The sequence below is a fragment of the Spea bombifrons genome, chromosome 2 (genome assembly GCF_027358695.1).
Source record: "Spea bombifrons isolate aSpeBom1 chromosome 2, aSpeBom1.2.pri, whole genome shotgun sequence".
Classification (NCBI taxonomy): Eukaryota; Metazoa; Chordata; class Amphibia; order Anura; family Pelobatidae; genus Spea; species Spea bombifrons.
The window spans coordinates 15,700,001-15,723,571 of NC_071088.1; the positions used below are offsets into that span (position 1 = coordinate 15,700,001).

The window sequence follows — 23,571 nt, forward strand, 5'->3', positions numbered from 1 at the left end:
TTGAAAATAATTTGCTGCCAGATCAGGGACTTGAGGATCCACAGGAAACAAGTTTATTCTTTTGCAAGGTTTTCTTTTTTGTTTATTCTCTATTTTGTTCATTGTTTTATTACTAAAGGTTTATAGTCTTTCGCCTTCTGTTCCTCAAGCCCATAGCTAGTTAAATTATAGCACTTTTTTATGCCAAATCAGTCCGTAGGCACCTTTTATTATAATTTCATTATTTTTGTATAAAAACAGATATATTCAGCTTCGTAGCGAGTATTGTAATGTTTTATTCTATCTACTGGTTCTGTATCTATAAAATAACAGTACTTTGAGATTCAGATTTTTTTTATTTACAATGGTCACTTTTGTAACATTGCAAATTAAATCAGCATATCTTTTTAACGTTTTAACTTTTATTAATGGAGGCTATAGTTACCAAATTTAATTCATCTTCATGTAGCTCTCTGATACCCCAAAAAATTGACAACAATCAACAGATCATAAAAACCATATAGTTTACAAGCATGCTTACTGTATAACACGTTAATGCACATTTCTAGATATTTGTTTTAAAAGATTTCAGCCTATCCATTGTGAAATGAAATTTTGTTGGGGGCATATTGAGCTCTCATATAACACTTGTTAAAAATATTCAAAAATATCTAATTAGGAATTAGGATTTCCTACATCCTGTGATACATTAGGTGGTTATATGTAATATGTTTTCTTAGGTGAAGTAGCCACTTTATGGCAGTCATTTGACATCCTTAAGCATCTAATGGTGATAATGGAGTGTTAAAATGATTGCTTATTCTTCCTCAAACATTGTGTTTTTTCATTATCACCTAAATGTGACACAGGTCATATCCTCCAATCCTCTTGAGTCCAAGTTAGGGTAAAATGACAACACTCTCAGGAGGATCGGGGGACATCACTGCAAGCACCCCCATATGAATGATGGTGCGGGTAGAGGACGTAACCACAAGCTCTACCATTTTGGTGAAAGTTTCTGCCAGGTTATGCCCGCAGAAATGCGGACAAAGATATAAGATAGCACATTGAAGGCGAAGAAAGAAGATAATAGATAGAAGATGAAGAAGAAGAGGCAGAAGCGTTTTACTATGTTTTTGTCCAATACATGGGTGGTCTGGACTTTGAATTGCAGAACACACCAAAATATATATATATACACACTACCTTTGCTGGAAAACAAGGACATTTCTACCTGTAACATAATTGCAAAAGGGTTCTTTAATGAACAATTAGCCTTTTAAATTTATACTTGGGTTATCCAACACAGTGTGCCACTGTCTTCTGGGCATGCCATGAATTAGGTTTCCAATGGCTCACCTTGGTATATACATTGTTTTGTTTATTGGTGTCAAAGTAAAGTGCTTCCTGACTGGTTATATCTTTATTCACTTTAGAATTATTGCAGGTATTTCATTTTTCAACAAAAAACATATCTTCTATCCCTGACAAAATAATACGGTCCTTGTGTGGAAGGATGGATTTATAGTTAAACATCATTCCTCGTGATATTTCACCCAGGTGTTGTTTTCAATCAAATCAAATAGAAAATCTTCAGTATCCGGTGTGCTTTTATGGATCTGCTTTCTTTAACGTCGTATTCACCATTTACAGAACAAATGTATCTATGTGTACACCTCGATGTCCCCGTGTCAGGAATCAATAGAGAGGTAATAAGCTGATTGGTCATGCAGTAGGATTCTTTGAAAGTTCAGACCCTTGTGCTCTCCAATAAATATACCCTAGAGATTCACAGCCAAATTTAAAAACATGACATTTATTAATATAATGATTTATTAGATAAGCTTTAACAACTCGAATCATGTAGACGGAGAAAAGGGGAAAAGAAAAAAAATAAGATTCATTAAAAAATACATGAGATTTAAAATGCTTTTCTGGAGTTGTAAATAAAATGTCTGTTTTCGTTCCCCATCATAATTTAAGCATATGCTATAAGCCATTGCATGGTATGTCTGTACAGCAAACAAACTTAAGGATAAATAGATTGTAAGCTCACAAGGGCAGGACACTCTTCTCCTTTTGTACCAGTTTGTTAAGAGATGTGACTCTTAACAAAATCCCACTGATTGTAACAGCACTATAAAAATGATGTAATATATATATAGATAGATAGATAGATAGATAGATAGATAGATAGATAGATAGATAGATATAAACTATTAAATAATTAAAAGTGGGGAGGTCAAAAAAGAAATCTTTGGAAACTTCAAATTTAAGGTTGGTTCCCTTTTATTTAATGTGGATATCTCTTGGAGAAAAATGTTTTTCTATTTAAGCAAAAAATACAGTTTGCATTCACAAAAAAAAACTGGTTTTATCTCCTTTTGCCCCAATAAACTTAATTATAGGGTTTAATTATAGGGTCATTCTATTGCTTAGTACAAGGCTGTATAATAAGGAGCCATGTAGTTTGTCTAAACTCTGGATTATTGCTACCTGTTTTGATGTTTTATTATGATGATGATGATATTATTATTATTATTATTATTATTATTATTATTATTATTATTAAATCACTACAATTTTAACATATCAAAAATCCCAAAACTTTTGCACTATAATATATATTCAAATATATTCAGTATTCAGATATATATTTTGTATAATATATTCCATGGGAGTAAACAGGGAACACAGTAAATTCATATGGTAATCATTCTGACTTGAGAAATGTAACAGGTGTAGACTATATGAAGTACTATGTAATGAAAATGACTTATGTTCTGCATTTCATACTGACACATACATTTATAACGCAGATCAAAAGTAAAAGAAAAATAACGGCACCTAATCCTCTCAGAACATATAATCTTATGGTTATTTCATGAAAAATTACATTCCGTTTGTGTATTTGAACATTGTAGATTGATGGACATAACATATAGTTATCTCCTAGCTTTTATAAGCCGGTGTGCTCCGCCATGGAACAACATCTGTATATATACAGTCTGAGTAACGGCCCAAGGGTGTCGTAAAGAATGGTTATATATATGTCCATGAAATATATATGTATAATTATATATATATATATATATATATATATATATACTGTATATATAGGGGCAGAACACCCTATTTGATGGTCAGGCTCCATGGCACACCTCTGCTCCATGGGTTGTCTGTGGAGATCGGATAGTACAGCATCCACAGTAAACTCACTATGTGATTTTAAAATGCATATGTCATATGCATATATGTCATACGCCACCACTCAACATTGAGGATGGGCGCCATGCCGGTAAGTGGTCTGGGGGCTGGAGTGCTGCCTTTGGTCAATCCTTGGGAAATGGCCAGGCAATATATGTCACTGGTAAATGCCATAAGAGCAAAAATCTCTATTTTTCACCAAGTCCGACCATAGCTCGTCGGCTTTTTGAAAGCCATATAGTTTATCTAACAATTATCTCATTAACCTTCTGTGGCCACCAATTTATCTTGGCGACTCGTTTTAGCGTTAGCACGTTTTCAGATATGTAACTATCAATTTGTCTTCTTCATATACACAGAAAAAGCACCAAACAACATTTTTGTGACTGTAATTCAGCCTCTGCCCTTTGGTGTTATCTAAAATGCTTTATGTAAACTACAGACCCTTTTCTACCTATTTTTTCATATTGTTCTATTACTCATCGTGACAAAAATGATGCTTGTGAGAAAATAAACACTTTTGAAGGCAATTATAGAGATACTTACAATGGAACGTAGTGAGATAATTGATTTAATTGTCACTGCAGTTCTTTAATTCCAAAGAGTATCATATCCCCAGTTTGATGATCATGACCCCATTTTACACAGATCTCTTCTTAGCCCTATTGCTCCTTAATTAACTGTGCGCATGACTGATCGACATTACTGCTGCCAACGACAGTGCTGCCTTTCTGCTAGCACTTGACACCGATTCCTCATGCTTTACTTTACAGTGTAAAAAGAAGGCCCATCAAGCCTTAAAAAAGGATAAAAATGTTATAAAATCTGTGATAATCCTACATGATGTTTTTATATAAAAGATCCCAAACTAACTTTGAGTCATTTGTCTGCTGCAGCTGTTTTAAAAAACCCATGGAAATGATACTGACATGAGCAATTATTTTTATTATACAAGAACATTTGAGTTTGGTTAAATTATGAAAACGTTGCTTTGGATAACATATTCATGATCTTTTGTTGTTAGCTTTTAATCTGTATTTTCAACTTTCCAACAATACTATACTCATTGAATAATAAAGACAGACCCTTAAACAATATAACAGTTATAAACATGAGCTACAATAATATTAATGTATTGAGCAGTTGACTTGGATGTTACCTTATTTAACTCCTTCACTTACAAATGATCAACAGGGTGAACAACGTTGTACAATATCCTGGGGAAGCCCTAAATCTGTGTATACGTTTATATTTACAGACACACCGTGACATAATCTCCAGGACAGCCATTTAAGATGCTTCTCAGGGTCCGTAAAGATGAATTTTGTGTTATACCAATGTTTAGAACATCAGGGGCCACAGTACCTAGGGGTTGTAGGGATATTTTTTTTTAAGTCGATTTGGTGCAGATTTTGATCCTTCTAAATAGCCTCGAGTGGAATTTTCCTTCAGATTGGGCCATTATACTGGGTGCTGTGGTCATAAAACCACTCATCAAAGCTTTAACGTCATCTATTTTATACACGCCATGGGATTAGGTTATTATATTACATTTACTAACAGAGTGACTGCAGGTTCCACAGCGTTATTACAATAGGGTGACGGTAAATAATTAACAATAACATCAAATTTGACAATAAGATTCACACACCTTAAGTCAAAGTGGCCGGAAGAAGAAGAAGGCCCTGCCATGTAAGCCTCCATGTTTGCCTTTTGTGTAATGGCACTGATTACAGTAGATTTACTCTCGGAAAGCTGCGTGAGGTATTTGCTGCATTTTTGGGGTTTCTTATTTGTAAAATTCTCTGTAACAAACGATAACACAGTGTGTCTTGCACACTCAAGTGTAAAATGGAATCAGTAGAAAACACAGAAGTGTTTGTGGGACTCTTGAAACATGGACACCCGGAATTTAATTACTGTAAGCAAAGCAGCTTATCTCAGCAGGGCATAATCCTGCTATTTAAGTCATGTTATGTACACACTATTGTGCAAGTCCCGCTTTCTCAAAAGAAAACACTTGCACTTGATTTGGTTTTAATGTAAGCAAGAGCCACAATTCTGTCTTTTAGAGGTTTAGGTGTTGCTCCCAGAAGGAATACGAGAAAGGTCAACTTCAACAGCATCAGGGTTGGGTTAGCCTTCAGTTATAGGATTAGCAACATCCTTTACCTGTCTGAGCCTCTCCGAGATTTGTTGTTTCATAATATTATCTACTCAAGCACACTTTTGGGCAGTTATTAAGACTTTTTAGGCAACTTAAAATGATTTTTAAGTTGTTTTTTTTAATCATAGACCTTAATTGTAAAATAAGTAGCAGATGTGTGTCTGCGTAAAGAAGATGTCTTCAGATCAATAAACCATACAATACAGACACCTGACACGTTTTTGGTAACTTTAGTTAAAATCCATCCCCGCAATTTGATACATTGGTTCAATTTGTTCCTCTGAGCTCCCAGAGGTTGGATCCTCTATATTGGTAAATTAACTTACAACTAGCACAATTATTTTCTTACGTTTCTACCCATCTTCACCTATGAACAGTTTTTTTTTTTCAGTTTTTTTTTTCAGTGTTTTTTTTCAGTTTTTTTTTTTTCCAGTGTGGAGAAGGTTCAAGAGATCTTTGTGTCAAAATAATTTTGTCCAGCACCCCGAACGGTAACTATGCCTACAATCCATAGTATGGATTCTTACAAATGGGGACTATCAGCAACAATATTTCAAGAATGGTCATAAAGGATTGCAGGGAGTTATCCTAACCTTTTCTTCACTGAAGAACATTGGTATAACTATTTAAAATACTTATGCTGTTATTGCATGTTTAAGCTGCAGCAGTTTCCTCCCTGGTTATAATATATTCAATTGATACCCTGTAGAAAAGGATTTATGGTGTTGGGAATGTATGGGTTAGTAGCTGGTGGGTTGTTAATGGTAATGTGCTTAATGAGTTACTCTAATTAGGTATGTATTTTCAATAAAACTTTAGGTTGTGATTTGTATTATGAAGGGCTAACCCCAGGAAGTTTTTTTTCAGCAAGATGAGCTAAGTTGCACTCATCATTTAGTGAATAAATATCTTTTAAAGGAAATTAAGAGGGTATACAGTAAAGACAATGTCCTTTACACATTAGATGATGGCAAACATCACTTCGGTTTGAGTGTATACATTTATAGATGTAATGAGATAGAAAAATGATTAAGAAATACAGAGATAAAATATAAAATCATATTGGAATTTACGTGACTGCTTTGGTCTGAAGCCTACATAATAACCCTCAAGCCCCCCAAAAACACCCGTATCACAAATTATGGGCAGGGCCTTTCCCCACAGTTTTATTTTAAAGATAATACAATAGCAATACACAAAATGTTGTTCTCCAAGACTGGTACTCAATAAAACAAATTGACTGATCACGACCTGTAATGCCGCTGACTATAATGAATACCGAAAACCTCCAACATATTGATGACCAGAATATTATAACCGCCAGAGATTTGCATTGGGTTTTCTTTAAATATTTTTCACTCTTATTTTATTATTTTATTGTTCCTTTATTGTAGCTACAGATATTATAGACGTGCAAATCAGTTAATTACAAAATGTTGTCGGCTACTCTGTGCTGCTTCTCCCTTTTTAACTCTGAATATATGTAAATTCAGAACCCGGAAAAATGTAAAGCGGGTGCAATCGGAAACACATTTAGAGGAATTTGAACTTCAATTAGGCTTTTTTTTTTCATGTTTGATCAATTTGAGCCACTTAACCTCTGATTGTACCTTGACAGTTTATCAATGCACAACTAGGAAGCATTATTTAAACAAGTTAAGAAGATTTAATGCTTTCCCTTCAGCACAAATTCTGGCATTATGTGCCTCACATTCCTCATTCTGCAAACATTTTACAAAACTGTTTGGGACTTTTTTGTAGAGAGAAATAAGTCTGTTAAATAATAGTGGACTTAGTTCTTTTCATTATCAGCGATAAGCCCGATGTTGTCATAATTCACAGTGGAAAATGCTAATGAGTAATTATTTAACATCCAGGGGATTTGCTAATTTCTTCATAAGATTTCTCCAGCTCAGCAGGGTGTTATAGAAATCCACACTCTCCTGCTTTCTGATTTTTTTTTTTTTCAGGATAAGCTTTGGCATTGTATTTCCACAAAAACTCCCAAATTCTTTGGACATATCTTTTTTTTTAGCTTCTTATTTTTTTCAAATTTTACTGATGTTTTACTGATCAAATAAATAGCTTTTTTGGTTTTACTTTTTTTTTAATAATGATAAAAAGGAGTTTTTGTATGTTTACTGTACTAAATAATGTAATTTGCTTATGCACAATTTCCAAGAACTGGGAAATAAATAAAAAGTTTTGAATTATTTTTCTAAAATTGTATAATATTACAAAAACCAGTAGCCTACGTGTTTTTTTGTGATGATAATTGTCTACAATAATTTTAAAACGATACTCCTGTACCCAAAAAGAATTTGCAGTAGAACAACCCTAACTAATTTAAACTGTTACCACGTGTTTGCATTTGATCAGTCTGTCCCGGGTAAAGTTATGAAATTAACAAATGTCCAATATTTGGGGACCTAGAAAAATAATGGTGACACAAAGTGTTTCTTATGATCCAAACTATCTAGTTTTATTGGCGTCTAGTATTTTTCTCCACGTCATCTGGAAGTTTGGAAACCTAAATATAACATGGATATTAAAGAGCTACTAGAACAATGGAGACGAAACAGGAGAAACTGAACATGAAAACCCACGCACATTTTATAGCACAAGTTAAAATGTACTCTGTACAGAAATTTAAGCCCGACAAAGCAAAACCACATTTTTCTGCACTTGAATCCTTATGCAGGTTAGTTGTGTCAGATTAGTAGGTGTCCTATGTGTGGGTGGCTTTTGACGACACTACAGATTTCATTGTTAACAGCTATCGTTTCAATAAAATCTTAAAAATGATTCATAAAATATTCATAATGAAATATATGAACTATAAATTACACATTAAGATATAATATTTAGCACTTATTATTGTTAATTATATGTATATGATAATCATGTCACAAAAGGAAGAAAATGAGTTCAATTTCCCCACCAAGGCATTCAATAGATTATGTAACATTCACCATAAGGTAGTTTTAAAAGAGCCGGCCTCTATATATCAAATATTTCCACCGAAAAGTCTAAAATACATTAAATATCACATGCACTGCTTTTTGTTTCACGTAATTGTACCTTCATGCCCAACTGATTATTTTATTATTTTATTTATATATAGCAGTAAAAAATTTTACCATGGTGGTTTAAAATGTATTGGGCTCTGGTTAACATATCCCTATTTTAATATTTCTAACTTATTTTTCCTGACATTTTTTCAAATGAATTGCAGGCCACAAGGACACAATAAAATATATATTATATGTGTGACATGGTAGAAGTTATTTTATTTCTTTATCACTTGTATTTGAGGTAAACATGGACATCTGTGAGCCGGCACTGCAACTTGGACTGCTGTGCATTTCAATAATCTAGTTCTTTTTTCACAGCGGATCTGTCACTTTTTCCAAATCCTTCCTTTTCGCAGTCCAGTACGTTAAATAAATCCATGTATTAGCAATACGCGTTTAAAGAGCACACCATGTATATAAAATGGGAGCAGCCGTCTTAACATCCTGTTCTAAGGGTATGGATGATTATTCCTCTCCATTAGGGTATTCCGACCCTTAGCTAACCTACTGCTCGATTTTGGTGGAAACTAAACGGTTCACACAGACTAAAAGACAATTTTGGAACATTTATATTTTTATGACTTTCACATTTACATTTATGTTGTAGTTCTTATTGATAGACTTTGCTTTATTTTATTTTTTTTTTATTTATTTTTTTAGATTTAGAGACTTGGCTTTATTTTAGGGAACCTCTATACACTATTAGTTTATCAATAAGACCCTCAAGGTAAGCTGTTGTTTTCAATATTGGGTGCGGCAAAGTAACATGATAACGGTCTTACCTGTAAATTAATCTGCATAAGTATACTGTGTAAAATCATACGTCGTTAAATGTCCCGCCTTAATGAGAAGTTAGTGTTTGAACTTTACAACACATATCGTTAACACTTTGCTGACTGTGTTAAAGTAAAAACATCTTGACGTATTATATCTTGGCTGATCCCTAAAACAATTTATGTGTTCCTTATAAAGACGTTATACATCTGCATATACTAATATTCTTGGAATTTCCTCTTGAAACAATACAAAGTCTAGTTATGACATGCGTGGCCACAATGCTTGTAAAGTTAAACATTTAATTAAAAAACCTTTCGGGGGTGACCGATCTCATTTTTATTTTGCTTAAAATTGCTACAAGAGGCAGAGAAGGTTACTTACATATTTTTGAGACAACAAAAGATGACAAATTAAAACGCTCTCTTCATTGAGTGTTAACTACTTTGGTACAAAATGCTTAAAGTATTACAGGTTAAATTAAATAACAATTCGCTTTTGTATTATAATCATTGTGAAGATTAATTATTAGCTGCACTTTTTTTTAATGTCACTTCTAATAAAAGGAACAAATACACTTGGAACTTTGCGTGATATGTTTTATACAGTCACCTGAGGTTGATGTAATTTAATACGATGAAAATAATTGTGTTAAATACACCACTCGTTGACCAATACAATCCAAATGTTTGCATTTTTGTTTAAAACATACAACCCCAGATATTTGGGAATTGTACGTTTTAAGGCTTAAATTAATGATTTTGGTTACAATAAGTATTAAAAGATAGCCTTTTCTTAGTGGGCTACATATGCATAACACTAAAGGTGCGGCCATTGCTATGCAGACTAATTGCCGGGATATTACTTTATTATATCAGCTGAAAGCAGAGCAGCTGGACCACCAAAGGATTTTCCAATCTCGGCCAAGGTAACAAGAAGCCAAGAGCACAGCCAGGTGCAGCAATCAATTTCTACTAAAGCAGCACAATACAAGAGATTCTGAAAGTCCAGCATGGAAGTCACAGGCCCTCAACAACTCCTGGGGCAACCAGGGAGCTGAAAGTTAATACATTAACCAAACGAGATCGGGGATTAAGCAGAAGACTAGAGTGATGGCAGACTATGAAGACATTTGTCTGTCTGCCAGATGCTGGCCTTGAAGATGATGCGTAATGGTAGAGGCCAATGGCAAACAACATTTTTAAAAGGCCATGAGAATTATTTTCTGTTGAGATCATTAAACCCCAGTTTATTACTCACTTCGCAAATGGTTAAATAAAATCAGCTAAAAATCCTACAAAATAATAATAATAATAATAAATACTACCAATATATTAAAAGTGTTTCTGGCAGAATATTATATTGATCAACTAACTAAATACTTGGAACGTCATCTCCTTTGATAAATAAAAAAATTATATTCAACATTTTGTGCAAGCATAAATGGCAATCAGTTGACTCAGTTTGTGTTATTATAATGTTATTTTATGTGCAAGGCTCCTGCCAAATTAATCTGTTAATTTTTTTAAAGGTTTACCAGAAGCATCTGAAAATGTAATTATATTCTTAGTATTTTTACTGTAAGATATTACAAAAAAAAAAAAAAATTGGCTGCTTAAATTCCAGTTTTCAATAAACTGCAGAAAAAAGATAATACAAATATGTTACTCGTTTTCTTTCATAAAATAATTTTATTTTAAGATCAATATTAACTTGATGTTAAATAATTTTCTACTGCATGAATAAAAAAATAAATAAAAAAAGAACGGCGAAATCCTACAGTTGCTGTACACAGTTTCATCATCTTACCGTTTTATGTTTACAAAATGAAATTAAATTCTTTTTTAGCTTTCAAAAGGAAAATGTCTTCACAACTGAATAAATAATGTAGTAGTTTTATTGCTTAGTCCAGCTATATAAAATACTTAATTAGGTATGTCTGACTACAGCGTTGAATCATACCTGGCATGTGTCTGTTTAATATAAAAGTTGGAATTTTTACATTCAATGTTTGATTGACAATGATACATTAACTTCGATATTGTGTAACATTCTGTGGTTACTGGTGTGGATTGAAGCCAAACATGCAGTATCTTAATCAAATGCAATAAAATCTCTATAGTTACACGATCATTTTAGTTGTCTCTGGAACCTTAAATATATTGTTCAGCAAGGTCCTGCAAAACCTATACCATGTGTGCTGTCATCTGTACAAAAAATATTTCTGCATACAGGTTTCCTTAACCAGAGGAGGCCATCATCAATATTTGCTATTAAGGTCATTATATTACATTATGTTTATTTATAGAGCGCCATTGGAGGGGCAGTGAAAATTACTAATAAATTTAAAACTCACAATGTAAAGAAAAGTATAAGAATTACTGGTACGGAAGGAGAAAACGGTATGGGCTGCTATTACCTGAGTCTACAAGGTGGGTGAGAACTTGGCTTGCTGGTTCTCCATGTATAGGTAACACAATGTTAATATTTGGTGAGAAATTGAGGAAATGTTGCCAGAGGATTCACAATTAATGTACATTATTTTAATTTATGTTTGTATGTATTGTCATATACATAAACTTAGAAAAAAAATCATTTGAATTTTAAAATGTAAAATTATAATTTATCTGTTGTTTACACCATCATGGAAATATTGTGTGCTCCATATCATACTTATGTTAAAATCATAATAGCTAAGTATCCCCATTCAGTAAACACTTGTTGCCCAATGTAAAAAAAGAAATTCAACAAAATCCACCACTATGCATTTGCCCCATTGCAACCCACCCCACCCCACCCCACCAATTGGCTTGATTGACATTATGTTTGGCCAAACATACCTCCCGTGTGCCAGTGCCCACTTGCAGTATACTCAGTGGGTAGAAGCACTTTCATTCTGGAGCTGGAGCTTCTCCCAAAGATACATGTTTTTTTTCCCTTTCAACAAAATACTTTAACATGTATTCTTTGTTGATGGGGCCTCATAGGGGCATTGGGGATTCCCTCAATTGACTTCAGAGAAAATACACCATGTAGCTTGAGAAAATGGATTCTGGAAATGTTAGGTAAGTATATTGACACTTTTAAAAAAAAATGCCTATATGTGTACAGTTTGATTTAAAATATTTAGTACATTAACCCTTTGAGAACTGGGAATAGCCAACATAAGAAAAGTAAAATCTATATTGCAGAGCTGCAATAAAATCATCCCTGTCTAGTACATACAACAATAGCATATAAATATATATATATATTTTTTTTTTTATTTGAAATATGTAAAATGTAACTGACCTAAGGAAAAGAATATGGAAATGTAAGTATGGTGTCCCATTTTCACATTATATTTTTCACTACAAAATGTAAAAAATAAAGCAATAGGGCGTATTAATTATTCTCCAAGCCTAGCTCACCAGGACTGTACCAGAATATATGGAAACCGAAACAGTGTGACAGTGTGATTTTACCGAAAGGTTGGAAGGAGAGACAGGTAATTCTTCCCTTTATAATGACACCTAAACATTACAAATGATATTACAATGAAAATGGCAGTGATATTGAGCCCTGGAAACTTAAGTTGTTGAAATTAAGATATATTGGTTATTTGAAAAAATATCTGTCCAGCATCCATGACACCGGCCATATGTTAGGAGCCAGAATTCAATTTAAATAAAAATATTAAACAGGAATGCAATTAATGGGTTTAGTTTCAGGGATAGATGATCCTACCTAACAGTAAAGCAACTCTGCTGCAATCCCATCCCTCCCTCTGAGATTAATGTAAGAATTTAGATTCACGATTTACCAGAATTTATCCGATCAAACCTTAAATACCTTATGCCTGTAATATTTTTTATATAGCACATAATGATTTCTAGTTCGAAGGATATTTTATGACAATGTTTTTAGTTTTTCCACGAAAGGGGGCAAATTATATTATTACATTGTAACATTTACATAACTTGAAGCATGGATGTAACGGATCCTTTTGCCTCATATTATATATATAATAACATAATATATTATCTGTGTTTTCAATGTTTGTGTCACTTAAAGAATGTCTGAATATATTACATTACACATTGGTTCATTGAAGTGTATTCAATATTTACCCAGTTTCCTCTAAAATAGTGTGTATATCACAGCATTGATTAAATTTGAGCACTTTCGGGGCATTGCCTCTGCACAGCTGGTATACAGAAGCTAACACATCCATACTCAGGACCTGTCAACAATGTTTCCTACAACAACTCAGCCCCAGCATGGAACCTACAGGATGTGTTTTTATATCACTGAGTTCATTCTTAACTCTTTGTTTAATGACCATCACAGAGCTTCCGTCTATAGTATTGCTGCAACTTTTACTTTATTAATGTGGTAGTGAAAGCAGCAAACATTTACAATGGATTCCATAAAGTCAATAATGAAACCGCAGTAGTGTACGTACGTATAAGAATGAAAACAATGCGTGTAGCACTTATTTATTTGCATTCCTCTCCCTATACATAATTCATTCTCTGCAAAGTGTAATTGTCACCATCATTGATACTGATTAGTTATCTGCTTGTCACATGATGTCAACATGACTAAGTGACTTTGATTGCTCTTCTTTGTTTACCATAATCAATATATAGTTTCCTTTCATGTTCAGCTTTGTTCCGCTTCTCAGATCTGAGTCTGCACTTTTTAATCTAGGTGATCTATATAAAAATGAACTATTAATATAATGATCTATTCTATATGGTACTGACATTCTATTCCATAGGTGTCTACTTTGAGCCACAGTCATGCCAAAGGATTAGGATTTCCTTAACATGTCATCACACAAATAACATGTGTGTTATTGTGCAAAACATTTTGTATCGTCTTAAGATGTTGGATTTCTGGTCGTCAATACTGCAACTGGACATTGTTTGTATATAATAAATCAGGGAAAAAGCATTCTTTGTACAAGTTGTACTATGTGGAGGACATCCCACTTCTAACACCCTAGCAGCAGGACGGGACCATATGCTGAAATTATTTGACAAAGGAGCACTTTATGAGAGTACCGGGCTATAATCACATGTGTTGTCTATATTCTGTTACTCCTAAGTCTCTTAAACGTGTTAATGGCATTGTGTGGATTGTGTTAATATTTATATTTAAATAAAATCACTTTTTCCACACAAAACTCCCACATTCACACATAAAATATTTTGTCCAGATGCACAATTGAAACAAAATCTGTTTAACATTACAGGGTTCATAAAAAGAAGATCTATCACTACTTTATCTCAGTGTGTATAGAGTTACTTGGAACCTACATATATATATATATTCCAAAATATATATATTCCAAAAAAATAAATATATATATGTTCAATACTTTCTAGCTGTAACATAATTGCTAAAGGCTTTTCTAATAATCAATTAGCCTTTAAACTTAAACTTGGATTAGCAAACACATTGCCATTGAAACACAGGAGTGATGGGAGTGATAAAGGACCTCTGTACGCCTATGAAAATATTCCATTAAAATCAGCCATTTCCAGCTACAATAAAAATGTCTACTCGAAATTAGATTTTCTGTTAAAACAAGGAAATGTCTAAGTTTTGAATGGTAGTATATATATATATATATATATATTCTAACCCCTTTTTAAACTTCTATAGTATAGGAAAGAGGTCTTATCACTATAGCAACCAATGGAAAGTTTCGATAAGCAGGGGCATTGAACTTGATGCTATTGTAATAAGGCCATCTTTCAGACTATGCATCAGGATTACTTTTTATACATAACACACATTATACCCCCCCCTTCTACACCTCTAAAACATGAGATTTAATAGGATTTGCTACAATAGAATATGCAGTAATACCTAAAAACCGTTACAGAGGGACCCCAAATTGACCTTCTGTCTCTATCTGAAGTGACAGTTCCATCACACAAAGACAGCAGCTGTCATCTAGCATTTGTGAAATGGAGAGGATAACTGGACTGTATATATATTTAATATCCTCTTTGCAGACCATCATTTCATATTGGCTGCTGATTTTTTGGGGATAAACGATGTAGACTTTAAGTAGATAAATATTATTCTCAGATTTTAACCGCTCCTTTGCATTCTTTTTAAGAAGGATTAAGAAACATGGATATTGCATTAGCTCAAGAAAACATAGAGCCTTCAGTCTAAGTTAACACCTTTGTAGAAGTGTCATTAATACGCTTTCAGAACCTCTTCACATACCATTAAATACCATTTTCATATATCTTGTACTTATTCCTGATAAAAAAAGTTTATATATCTGTGTTGAAGCACAACATAAGTTGCAATAAGAAAATTCCCTTTAAGTGTCCTCTCCATAGTGCTTGTTCCTCCCCTCTGTGAGGTTATTATGTATAAAATCAACTATAATAAGGCAAATACACTGACAGATTACAAACTCATACCTACTTTTGTCTACATTGATCGAGTGATCTCTATCCTTTAAATGTCCATCTGTCTGGTAGCGGTGTTCCCCAATACTCAGTATCATGCATTCTACTGGGCAGTCATATATTCCCAAAAATAGCTGATCCATGACATGTGACGCTTGACAAGATATGCACTGAACAGTGTGATCAGGTATGGCTGCCTGCATGACACCAACATACTTTAAAATAGATACAGAAAACTGTGTGCTGAAATGTATTTATGGATTTTAATGCACGTATAAACGGTCGTGTTTGGAAGCAGGTTGTTCTTTTACGGTTCCACATGTTGCCAGGCTCACCATGCAGTCCTGTTTAAAATGCAAGCTGCACAGGTGCAAGCCGTCGTCCGCGTCTATATTTGAGCCACGTAATAGATCCGCTAATGTATTGCACATACATTCCGTGTTTACTTTACGTTTCAACCCCGCATTGTCCCAGTTCACTGAATGCACGGACCAGACCACCTATTTTATAATCCACTGGTGTAAATCCAGTTACTTAATAACATGCTTAGATCAAGAAAGGTTTCATACCATCATATTAAACTTTTGTAAATCCCATATCATGGCTCGTTTAGCAACACTTTGAGTGAACTTTGCAATAGGAGACAGCATTATATTCATCTGTATGGAATGGGACTGGGCCAGAGCGGAGATGACTAAGGGGGTCCGGCACTTTTAGACTAATATCTGCCAAATGACGTACATAAGGCTGCCAGAGTTTTTATGCTCACGCATCACGTGGCCGCGCGTATCCAACCAGCAGCCACACACGTCAGTCCACAGAAGTATGAGGCATTCTCCTGGTGTGCCAGATGGCCAGTCCGGACCCAATAGTGGATAATCAGAAACTAAAAAGACTTTTGTGTAACCTGTTCAATCGTTTCAGTATATGGGTGGCAGTAAATACATTACAGTATATCTTATAGGTGGAGTCCAGTTCATGCTGGTGAGTTGATCACATTATCCAAACGTTCCATTTCGCAGTTCCATACACTAAATAGACCTATAGAATAGTGCTTACACATTAAAATAGTGTGTCTGCATTCATAATCCACTTCAAGATCTTGATCCACGTCAATTGTCTGTAAAAAATATTTTAAAGATTATTCTGTAGTTACGCTCCTTAGTTATTTGACAACTTTTGGTTAACTTCCCTCTTTTGTTGAAGCCGTGTTGTTTTCTTGGTGCAGATTTCGTCAGGAGAGTGAAAGAAAGTGACATCAGGACAGGGACTTTTTATGCCAGTTCTGTCACTTTTGTCATGGATCTTTGCTTCCATGTAGTTAAATATCTCCAAGGCAATTACCCTGATAGACCCAAGATATAGATAGTCCTTCTTGAGTTATTCTAAAGGCTTTGACAGTGATGGTTCCCTTTAGAACAGCCATACTATCATGCTCTACCAGACTCGGATGACTTCCATAAGCCATGTCGCATGGTCTCTGTCACCGACACTTTGTCTATTTCTGTTCTACAAGCACAGTCATTAACGCTCAGTTACACAAATCTTGTTTGTTTTCATTTCTATAATTATTTGAATCCGATACTGAATATCAATCAGTGTTTTCATTTTTATATAGCAGAATGATTGCTTTCAGTTCTGTAATTTCTGTGGATTTTTTTTAATATCAATTAAATGGAAACCATAATCTGAACATGCTTACAATTCCTAATTGTTTAATGGTACATTAATTACAGAAACCCTAGTGAGTTTGTAGCTCTTGAGGTAAGATTTGGACATCACAGGCTTTCCATAAAGCACAATCTCACATTCGATGAACCATTGGTCAAAGTTAAAGGAGTTGGTGATCCATTCAATGACTTTAGTGAATGTCATCAATATATTCTGGTGGCTATACTTGGGTCACAGGAACTTTGGTTCTGACATAGAGGAAAGACAATCAAAAGAGGACTCATGTGGGTTGGGAATGACCTGCCCTTGGCCCCCTTCTCAGTCAACCAAATGCAGCTTTCTGGTTTACCATCCCAGAGCTGTAACTCGGGATCTTGGTGACTCCAAGGTGAAGTCGAAGGTTGCAACCTGGGCTGATGCCACAACTCCTTTGGGAAGACGAGGGAAGCGTAAGGAAGTGCACCTTGCAATGCCGGGGGGCATCGGCCCCTATTGCCTCATGGAAGTTATGGCTCTGTACCACTATGGCTATCCTTATTGGGGTAGATTATTTGAGTACCTGGTAAAACTATGGTAAATATTTAGATTTAGGGCATGTTTTTTCCAGCTTTAACAGTTAAATCCAACAACGCAACTGATTGTAGACCTTATTTTACTGCTCTGTTGTCTTTTAAAGATGTTGTTCCACCTAGTCTATTAACTTTAACACTTTTGTAACTAATGCAGCATGAGAAACATTATTTCTTGAACCAGTTGAGTGCCCTGGATGTAACACAAGCATTAGTCTGTTGTCGCTGTAGAAATAGAGGAACAAATAAAATGACATGTCTGCTGAGGTTTATTTACATCACATGCTAAAGAACAGAGTTCACGTTCTTAGTGGAACGGTACCTTTAAACATAATATCACAAATGGATTAAAATCTGTATATTTTTCATATTCCTTGGCAAAACATCATGCTAAGAGTTAGTTTTATTGACTAATTAACATGTTATTAATTACAATTCCTGTTGCATTTGCAAACCCCAAAAATGTCAACCTAACACCCCAGCTCAATAAGATTCCATGCACAACTTGCTATTCTAGAAGTGGCAATCTTTGCAGCGGCGAGAATTTTCTCTATGGCAGTTTATGTCCTGGGCAGTGAACATGCTTGCTTGCTATAAAAATTAATTTACCTGAGTACAATGATAAATTAACACAGTATGCTTCTCGATAATTGATGTATTTAAATCAGACAAGTATACAAATAAGCAATCTCATCGTATTGCAATGCAGCAGAAAACGCTAGACTGCAAGGCCAGATGAGGGACAAAAATTGACCTAGGTAATTAAAGTAAAGGCAATGCCAGAGGATTGAGAATAAAGAGCAAGCTTTATAGGGTCAAGTAAGGGATGTTATGTAGCCAGCATAAACCTGATTGTTCTTACTTTTCTCTGATTGAAGATACTTTACTTAATTTTAGAATTAGAGTTAAAAGAATCTGGACCATACCATTACCCTGCTGCCGATCAGGACTGCGAGGTGTTCCAGGGCAGGTATTATCTGCAGAAAGAGGGAGGTCAATATGGCTGTAGATGCCTCGCAGTTCAGATCTCAGTTAGAATGTTGTGTCCAGGAGGTTAAAACGTTAGAACAATATAGATTCTCTGGCGTGGGTGCAGACACCACTAAATTTCAATATGTAAAGCTGGCAGGAAAGACGGGCGAGATTATGGAAACATTCAAATACATAAAGAGTTTTAACAAAACACAGGAGATTTTGCAGCAGAAGCGTAGAAGCCTAGATCATAGTCTAAACGCTCATGATCAGAGACTTAGCTATAATGTAGGAAAGGTATTAGTTCTCTGATGGTGGTAGACTAGACACACGGTGATACACCGCGGTATTTACAGTTCTGGGAAGTTGGGGTACCAGAGGTTGTGGGCCACATCATTTCTGGTACATAGTTTTGTGGCACGCATCTACCGTTCACCAAGCTAAGGTAGTTTAGATGAAGAGAGATGTTTGGAAAAGAAGTGTTGTGTTTTTTTTAACCACTATGCTAGGTTTTTGGTAACATAAAAGCCCCCAAACCACCCCCATACACCACCACACGGGACCACAAAGACCATACAGATCTGGCAGTTCTGGGACAAAATGCCAATCCTTTTGGCTGGACATGGCAGGAGGCGATCTAGGACAAGACTGGGCTAAAGGCTCAGCAGAATGAACAAATTGATTGGCCAAACAGCTCTTACCGGTTCTTACCAGAAGAATACCCCTCATGGCGGTAACTTTCTATATAATAACTGATCATTTTGTGCAGGTGCACTTGAGAAAAGATATCTTCTCACCTATGATATTTGAGTCTATTTTCCTATCTATACTGAACAAAGGAACTGATTATCCTGTATATCTGCTGCAACTGCATCACGTTTTGCGTGTGCATGTCCTTTCTCAATTTATGAAAAGAACATGATTTTGAAATCCAATTTTGAAATTCTCCATCGCAAGACTTTTCTCCAATCATTACCGTAAATACCAGCGACTTGAATATAATAATTAGACAGTGCTGTGTGTAGGATTGGATGTTGCATAGCCCACCGGGATAGAGAGGGTTAAATACAACATGAAATGTGTGAATAGATGGTATATGTAGGTAGGTGGTTCCTTTTGCCATTTTCAAAATTCTAAGATATTTCAAAAAAATCTGTAATTTTGTTTTACTATTATTTTATTCTACAATTTTACTAATTAGGTGATTTTATATATTTTCACTTTACCACATTTTATATGTCGATGTGATAGATGATCATCAATTTTTCCTAGAAAAATGGTTCCGGAAGAACCTACAAATTTGTAACTTGCGTCGCGTTGTGAACAGTTCTGGAGACCCCATCTCCACAAGGATATTGACAAGTTCAAGAGCTACAAAAAGTGGTTTGCAGGACAGAAGTTATCAGGAAAGGTAAAGGTTAATATGTACAGTTTGCAGGAAAGAAGAGAGAGGGGATGCAATAGAAACATTGAAATACTTAACCCCTTAAGGACAATAGGGGTTTTTACTCGTAGTATATTGTGGGACAATGGCTCTTTTAACGTTTTTCGGTGTTCCTGTTTAGCTGTGATTTTCTTCTTTCTCATTTCGTGCTCCCACACATATTACATATTGTTTTTTTCAGGACAAACAGGGCTTTCTTTAGATACCATTATTTTTATCATACCATCTAATTTACTATACAAAAAATGATAAAATATGGTGATTTTTTGTTAAAAAATTACTTTCTCTCACTTTTTAAACCAAAAAACTTTTACTCATCTGCAAAAACTAATGATAAAACCTGCTAAATAGATTCGACTATTTGTCCTGAGTTTAGAAATACCCAATGTTTTTATGTTTTTTTGCTTTTTTCTGCACGTTTTGGGGCAATAAGTACAGGTAGCGTTTTGCTATTTCAAAACAATTTTTTCCCCAAAGTTAGTCATTCTGCCCCATGTGCCATTTCGGGTATCTTTGAAGCCGGCCAATGCAATTTACCCCATCAAACCATATATATTTAAAAACTAGACACCCCAAGGTATTTGAAATGCTGGTATTTTAACCCTTTCCATGAACTAATTCTACCACTAGCCTTTGTCAAACTTTACGGTAGTAATTTTTTTTTGTATTTTTTTCACACACGTTGTACTTCAGGTATAAATGTACCGCTCCTGGTATATGTCAGTGTCAAACACCCCCCCAATATGTGTTCAGTAACATCTCCTGAGCGCAGTGATACCCCACATGCAGGGGTTTGTTGGGTTATTTGGGAGGTAAAAGGCCACCTTTGTGAGGTGTGTATATTTTTGCCATTTATACATCTGGTCACTCTGTGCCCACGTCCCATACTGGGGACATCTTTGAAGCCGGCCAATTCAATTTACCCCATCAAATCATAATTTTTTAAAACTAGGCACACTATGGGCATTTATAATGCCAATATTTTAACTCTTTGCATGTAGGATTTTTTTGGGAAGATACAGCGCTAATTGTATGTAGCGCTAATTGTGTATAAAAAAAAACATACATATATACCTATTTGCACTTTTTTCTTGACTTTTTTTACATGTAACTATATATATATATATATATATATAATATATATATATATATATATATATATATATATATATATATAATATATATATATTTTTTTTTTTTTTTTGGAAAATTTTTTTTTTTTTAATTTTAGTTTTTTTTTTAATTTTTTTTTTTACAATACACTGAGGCTGTGTAGCCCCCTCTGAGGCTACACAACCTCAGTGTATAGTTAAAAAACGTCATTGCCTCAATGAAGAGGCAGGCTGGAATGGGGGGTGAGTGACTGACAGACCAGGTCACTGGTCTGTGGTTTAACCCACCGATCGCCGTAATTCACTGTGAATCACGGGGATCGGGAAGTTGTGAATCCCCCCCCCCCGGAGCATTGCAGGCTTGCCTCAATGAAGAGGCAGCCTGGAATGCCCCTCACCCGATTTGCATCGGGTTCGGGGGGGGGGGGGTTTGACAGACCAGTGATTTCAGTCACTGGTCTGTCGTTTAACCCACCGATCGCCGTGATTCACTGTGAATCACGGCGATCGGGAGGTTGTGAAGCCCCCCCTGAGCATTGCAGGCTTGCCTCAATGAAGAGGCAGCCTGGAATGCCCCTCACCCGATTTGCATCGGGTTCGGGGGGGGGGGTTGACAGACCAGTGATTTCAGTCACTGGTCTGTCGTTTAACCCACCGATCGCCGTGATTCACTGTGAATCACGGCAATCGGGAGGTTGTGAAGCCCCCCCCCCTGAGCATTGCAGGCTTGCCTCAATGAAGAGGCAGCCTGGAATGCCCCTCACCCGATTTGCATCGGGTTCGGGGGGGGGGGTTGACAGACCAGTGATTTCAGTCACTGGTCTGTCGTTTAACCCACCGATCGCCGTGAATCACGGCAATCGGGAGGTTGTGAAGCCCCCCCCCCCTGAGCATTGCAGGCTTGCCTCAATGAAGAGGCAGCCTGGAATGCCCCTCACCCGATTTGCATCGGGTTCGGGGGGGGGGGGGGTTGACAGACCAGTGATTTCAGTCACTGGTCTGTCGTTTAACCCACCGATCGCCGTGATTCACTGTGAATCACGGCGATCGGGAGGTTGTGAAGCCCCCCCTGAGCATTGCAGGCTTGCCTCAATGAAGAGGCAGCCTGGAATGCCCCTCACCCGATTTGCATCGGGTTCGGGGGGGGGGGTTGACAGACCAGTGATTTCAGTCACTGGTCTGTCGTTTAACCCACCGATCGCCGTGATTCACTGTGAATCACAGCGATCGGGAGGTTGTGAAGCCCCCTCTGGGGCATTGCAGGCATGCCTCAATGTAGAAGCAGCCTGGAATGCCCCTTACCCGATTTGAATCGGGCTCGGGGGGCGTGTTTAACAGACCGGTGATTTGCATCGCCGGTCTGTTGTTGAAACCGCCGATCTCCGTGAATTGCGGAGATCGGAAGGTTGCAAAACCTTTTTTTTTTGTTTGCCTGGATAGCCTCACTTGTGAGGCTTCCAGGAAAACCGCGATGCCGCCGATCGCGGCGAAAACGCCGCGGTAAACGGCAAATAACGTTACCACGTACATGTACGGGCATTGTCGTTATCGCGTTGCACGGCAACCCCGTACATGTACGTGGATTGTCGTTAAGGGGTTAAAGGGATTTAACAAAGACAGAAGCTTATGTGAGAACAAGAGGTCATGGTCTAGAACTACAGGGTCAGATGATTAGATGTAATGTAAGGAATTTATACTTTACTTAGAGGGTGGTGGATAAATGGAACAGTGTCCCAGCAGAAGTGGTGGAGGCTAATACAGTGAGGGAATTTAAACAAGCATGGGATAGACATAAAGCTTTTCTCAGTATAGGAACAGACCAAAGACAGATCAGAAAAAATGGGCAGACTAGATGGGCATTACACTACAGTACAAATGTAAAACTTTGGCCATGTTTTGGCTAATATAAATTAGTAAATCAGAATTAATTAAATATGAAATGTATGTCAGTGCTAAAGCAGTACTACAGATTTTAAATAATTACTTAATTTATTTTTTTTAGAAAAATGAATTCATGGAGTTCACACAGTTTGAGTTTAAACAGAATACCCTCATTTGAAATTATTACTTATTTTTTTTTACAGAAAGCATCCATTAGTTATCAAAGTTAAATTAAGTGAAGCAATATGAAAAAGAGAAATTGGTGTTTCTGCATGTGAACTTTGTAAACAATGACAAATACA

General features: G+C 35.8%; 1 protein-coding gene across 1 annotated transcript in view; it reads left to right on the forward strand.

Moving 5' to 3' along the window:
• Positions 1-23,571, forward strand: part of C2H3orf38 (chromosome 2 C3orf38 homolog) — a 136,201-nt gene that overhangs the window by 80,666 nt on the left and 31,964 nt on the right. The window lies entirely within an intron of this gene.